Here is a 6,079-nt window from a genome sequence, read left to right as displayed (position 1 = left end):
AAATTTAATTATCTTTTCCTCATCCTTCCGAAGAAAATTCAACGGCGATAATGTTTCCACCACTAAACTAAATGCCCGGGATGATTCTGTGCTCCACTCACAATTCAACAGATTCTCAGGCTAATCCGTTTAGGAAGGCAAGAAGCCCACACCACTAGTCGTCCTGACTCGCGAGATGCGCCTTCGACGATTTCACATGCATGGCCCAGCGCATGAAATGCAAAGAGAAGGATCTAATCACTCCATGTTCAACTCCGTATGGGCCTATCCATTGCACGTAAGGTCACTCTATTAACAGTTCTGGAAGTCTTGAAGATTAGTTATTTTCTCCAAAAATGTTTGACAAGTGATCACCGTCTAGTGCAGAATCTCTGTGCGTATTCTTGGTCAACTTTTCATCGAACGCTCTGCTAAAGCTTCATTACTCCCTGAGGCCTTTTTGGTTAATCATGTCATTCCATGCATTGCTATTCCAAAAGATTTAAAGAGAAAAACGGAGAATCATTGGGATTGAGGGAATTAACCAACAAAATCATTGCTGACATGCCCTCCAAAGTGGTGTTGCTGTATCGCCTCAACGTCGCCATGTTTGAGAGCCAGCGTTAGTGAGACGGGGCCAACTCCCCCAGCCTCAACCTCACCGCTTGAGTAAGGGACAAAACCCATTAATTGATGGTGCTCCATGCTGGGCGTAATGTGGCATTCCAGCTTCGATCGCTTCTCTTGGCTCCATTGTTGTGCATCTAAGCCAGCCACCTGATCCTCATCCACATTACTCTCTACACACCGCAATTGATTTCCTCCTGACTCAATGGCACGGGCTCCCTCGTTTTTACCAGCTTTCTGGGTGTCTTTTTCATTCGTCAAGCCTTTCATTTCAAGCATGTGTATTTCCTCTACCATTGGCTTCCAGACACGTACTCGGGCGTTTATGAACCAGTTTGATACCTAAATTATATTCCAGGACAACGGTACATGAAATCAGGTACATGCACAAATATTGAGCATATAGATCCTTAGAAAATGTCAAATCATTATTTCCAACGTATACCACTAGAACACCCGACTCACAAAAAGACAAAATAAAAAAAGAAAAGAAAAGGCGTCGTAGAATTTGTCCCGCGTAATGACCCACTCAGAAACCACACACTCAGAAACCACAATGCGAACATGTCAAATGCCAATTTATGTCTTCAATTTAATCAGTTTGATCAAAAAAAGATCCAAAAATATATTAATGAGTTGAAATGGAGCAGCAGAGCCCACCTGGTTTCGAGACAGACCTGTTCGAGCAGCTAGCATGTGTTTATCAGCGTCCGTGGGGTACCTGAAAACAAATGGAAGGAAGAGCAAACCGCAATTCAATCTCCTTTTTTCTCTGAGAGAAGCCGAATTGGACACATAAAAGAGACAGAAAAGACATACGGGTGAAGAAAATGATCAAACAACCAAGCCCTAAGAATTGACACCGCACGCTCTGGTAAGCCTTTCTGCTGGGGCCTCCAGGCATGCTGCTGGTGTTCCACGTAGCCTGTGCCGCCCACAATGAATTTGTTCTTTTGAAAGCTTTGGTCCAAGAACTTGAGTCGCGCCATATTGCTGTCAAGTTGGCCACTGGTAGAAGTAACAGTACCACCACCGGTAGGTGCACATAATTCCTCTCCCAAAACTTCTCTTATATGCTTAACTTGATCGGAGATAGCATTTTCTAGGCCTCTGAAGTGCTTTGATACTGACTTGAGAGCCTTGGAGATGTAAGGAGTAGCAGAACTAAGACCCGCAACTGACGCAAAGATGAAACAACCATTTCCATTTGCTGCTGATGTTGCTTGTACCTTCTTATAACCTAAATTTTATAACCCGATGGATGTGTCAAAAGGCAATTTTCTAGGTGCATTCATCATTCACGTGCTATATGAGAAACTGTAATTCTAGAATCAAGTAATTTCAAGATGATAAACATTCGATCAAGTTGGTCGGGAAAGAGAAGGTTAAAAGAAATCATCATTCATTAATTTTCGTCGTGCAAGAAGCTGCAGCATGCCTTGTTGAAAGTAAGGACTGTCTTATAAATATGTTCTTTTAACGATCAGAGATTTTTCCTCCAAAAATTTAGACAGTTGCATTTTGCTTGAACAATTCTCAGCTTCAAAATGCCATACATCCAAAAAATATTCTGTTCTTCTTCCTCCAAGAAAATATCTACTTAAAATTGGAATTGAAGCCGCAGATTTAGATTATGCTCAGAATAAAAACCCTGGAAATAGTTGGAGCCTTTAATCAAAAGGGGCGAAAACCTTAACTAAAAATTGAGTTTGAAGGGTTCAAAAATGAACTCAGATTCCAATGTAAGCAAGGACTAAGGATATCTATCACAATCTATCATTTATGTATCACATTATCAACGAAGTTTGACACAAAATCAGTGATTGCCGGAAAATGAGCTAGAGTAACATCACAAAACAGGTATTTATGTATTGTATGGGCAGTTACAAGATAACCCACCTCCTCTTGCATGTACAGAAACTTAGCCATTCTTTGCTGATACTCTGGCCGAGAAGGGTGAGAGCTACTCCTGGTTCCACCAACATCACTTTCATTTGTTGCATTGACAGCGTCAGCAGAAGTGGAAGCGCCAGCTTCTCCAGAAACCCTCCCAGAAACATCATGTCCTTTCGTAAGTTTTTTCACGGGATTGACCACAGATTTCTTCTAACAACTGTTGCGCTGGCTTTAAGAAATTTGAATTCTTCAATATGGTAGCATACCCCGTGAAAGGGCCGAGAGGCCCCACATTTCGATAATCAATGTTCGAAGGTGTTCCCACCACCATGTTTTGAATCGATTTGACACGGTCTCCAGCATTGGAAGAGGGATTTAAAACAGATCTCAAAGGTTTTGGGCATGAAGGATCCTTAGATACCACACACCGCGATTGGTGGTCATCCGATCTGCAATGCGCAGACTGTGAATTCGATGAGAGCGATAAAGATAAGCCCTGATTATTGGAGTCGGACACTGGACGACCCGAGCATTCATCAATATCTTTGCAACCGAGAGAACTATCGATCGTTCGATTAGTGCAAGAATTAGGATTTCCAAGACGCAACTGATTTGATTGGATTCCATAGTTTGGAAGAAAAAGTTGATTTCCGTTTCCCACCCACATTCCATGGCCACTTTCTTGCATTATTGAAGCCATTTCTGACCCTTGCCCACTGATAGAAGCTGACTTGACTACATCCCGCATAAAGTTTGGATGAATCTCCCCTAATTGCCGTTGGCTTTCCCGGCTCGCCGTTTCATCTGACGGATTGTTCAGAGAGGAAGACTGTACACCTGTGAGTTCATTATTGATTGCTACGCCAAAAGTGGAATTAGGATTAGGATTGCTTTCGTCAGTCGCCGAACTAGAGGCATAGTTAGGCATCCAATCATAGACTTGGTGTGACCCAATGTTTCTCCAATAGCCTAAGTTACGTACTTCGCATTGCTCTTCGAGAGAAGAATGAAAGCTGGACGAAGCGGGGTTTGATGAATAGGGGAATGAAGCAAGCTGAGGCATCGTCATCAGCCTACCGGATTCAGCTAAAGGATTCGAAACCGATGAAAAATTGACCATCTCCGATGAATAGAAAGCAGGTTCGTAAAGCATATTCGCATTCCTCACACTCCTAACTTGAAGAAGATCAGAACTGATCCCTGGTCGTAAAGATAATCGTTCAAGATTGCTTGGGAAACCTTCTGAATGCTGGGAGCTATTCTGGATTCTCAACCTGTCACGCCGAATTTGTTGCGCAACATGCGGTTCAGGTCGTCTGTTACTCATCAATTCCAACGTACCACTCCAATCAAAGTAACTATAACATCAAGTTCGCTCGATCAATTAAGACCTCGCAACAAAAATGAGCAGTCACAACAGCTACCATATTGGAAACTGAGCCCCGACTTCTGTTTACTCTCCTGCAAAGCCTGCAATATATTCCCCCATCAAATTACATGGCTAGAGAACCAAGTATGAAGCAAGTAAAAACAAAAGATCAGTAAATCATATTCCCTCCAACTATCAACTAACAAAACTTCCAAACAGCTAAGCGACGGGGAGAAATTACGTGCGCTTAGGAAAAAACACGGGATTGAAGGGAAAATGTCTCTGGAGGTGAATATAATGGGAAAAATTAAATTGTTAAAAATAGTAAAATACCAAAGGTGCACAAGAATCTATACATCGACCAGCTTTCATTAATCGAAAAAGACAGTAGACTTAACATCATTAGATATCAGGCTCAAATCATAGCTACTTCAGCCAGCTTATTTGCTCATGAGTCATGACCATTATTTTGCCGCGATAAATACAGTTCCAACTTGGTTCGCTAGACGTTTTCCAAACAAATTAAAACAGCAAAGATCACAACAATTTACTGTTTCTCTAGCAAACAGCTATCCTACTTTTCCCCCAGACTGTGAAATCACGCATTTTCTGTTGCAACCCTTATTCCCCGTGAACCACAGATAAAATTCACCATTCACCAAACGCAAAGATCTATAAGAGAATTTTGCAGCTCCCTCTACATGCGGAAATCGCAAGGGCGTCCAGTAACTTAAATCTCACACCGAAACCCCAGTTTAAGTACCGTCCAACAGATCTAGATGTTGATTCTCAAAACAAGTCACAGCCTCAAGAATCCTTAAGCGTCTTGCCAGAACAAGTTAATTCCTGATGTTTTTGTGTCTCTTAGTAAAAGTAATAGGAAACGAATCTCCATGAAAGATATTCAACATATACATACATACGTACATATACAAGACCCCACCGCGTTTAAGAGTTGTACTACGTAGCACAAAACTGCACAGCAACACTGAGCCAGGAATTATGAGATGTCAGGATCAAAAGGTGTTTACGGACAACAGGTTCTGCAAATTTGGCATCGTACATCTCAACTACCCCAGCTAAGAAAATTAACGGGGGCCAAGAAAAAAAAACAGTAAGTTCACAGTCGACAACCAATGAGTATACGTAATGCGTTACCTGAGAAGATGACGATAATTGAGACCCCGGTGAAAATGCCGACGAGATTCACGATCGTAGTGCAAAAATGCAAATTGCAGTGAACTCAGACAGGGATATGGGGGGGATAGAGTTATGGGTGGCAGAGAGGAGGTGAAGCACAATGATTGCTGAAGCCAGTAGAGACGCCGTTAGGTTAAACGCCATAAATCGCGCTTTTACGGCAATAGGAATAATAATAATGTAAAGTCGCCGTTAAATACCACTCCCTCGTGACTCGTGAATCTTCAAATCAAAAACTGCGTCCATGCCGTGTGGACCACCATGGCCCCATCCCTACTTGCTTTCCTCCTTTCGCTTCCGATTTATTCAGTTTCCGGCTAAACTCAGAAAAAAGAATAAAAGGGCACGTGTGCCCAATGAGGGAAACACCCTTCGTTTTCAATATTAATTACGAATTAACCATGCTCAACCAAACTCTCTTCTTCCAGGGGATTCTCTGTTAACCGTTCGAACAGGTGACAATCTTGCAGGTTCAAGAACATGGTATCCACTATCCACATTTTTCTAAATTTCCTAACAGATAAATGCGTTTTCTCAATCTATATGAGATTCGTAACATTTATTTGTAAATTTTTTCCCCTACTTCTAAGTTTAAAAGTCCCATGTTCCTTATGGGGCGTTTTGGTTTGTGATAAAATAGTGTTTTTACGCAAATTGTAAAGCGAGACACACAACACGGTAAAATCATTTTTAAATTTGATTTTTATTCAAACCCTCCCTTAATCCTGCTTACAGGGGATCAAAATGCGTAATAAAAACAGTGTCAGTGCCGTGGGACGCGGGCCCTAGAGGCACATATGCCTTCTGTTACCAACCGTAAAGGCATCATAAATCATGGAAAAATCAGTGATTTGATTAAGATGAACATGAACCTACTAAAGTTAGGCCCCCGATTAATAATGATATTCCATTCTGCCAACTGACACTGTAAAACAAGAAATAAATTGAATTCTTGGTCAAAAAAAGAAGAAATAAATTGAATTCGGGCGGTTGAGATGAAAGGGAATA

The 6,079-nt window shown here is 41.6% G+C and overlaps 1 pseudogene; it reads right to left on the bottom strand.

Moving 5' to 3' along the window:
* Nucleotides 1-495: 495 nt before the first annotated feature.
* LOC114747842 (BEL1-like homeodomain protein 3) lies at nucleotides 496-5,325 on the bottom strand (annotated as a pseudogene).
* Between the last annotated feature and the right edge of the window lie 754 nt (nucleotides 5,326-6,079).

This window comes from Neltuma alba, unplaced genomic scaffold (assembly GCF_004799145.2).
Source record: "Neltuma alba isolate B1F8T4 unplaced genomic scaffold, ASM479914v2 tig00005490_pilon, whole genome shotgun sequence".
NCBI classification, from domain to species: Eukaryota; Viridiplantae; Streptophyta; class Magnoliopsida; order Fabales; family Fabaceae; genus Neltuma; species Neltuma alba.
Note: the sequence above shows the minus strand (reverse complement) of the source record. Positions and strands in the feature narration are given on the sequence as shown.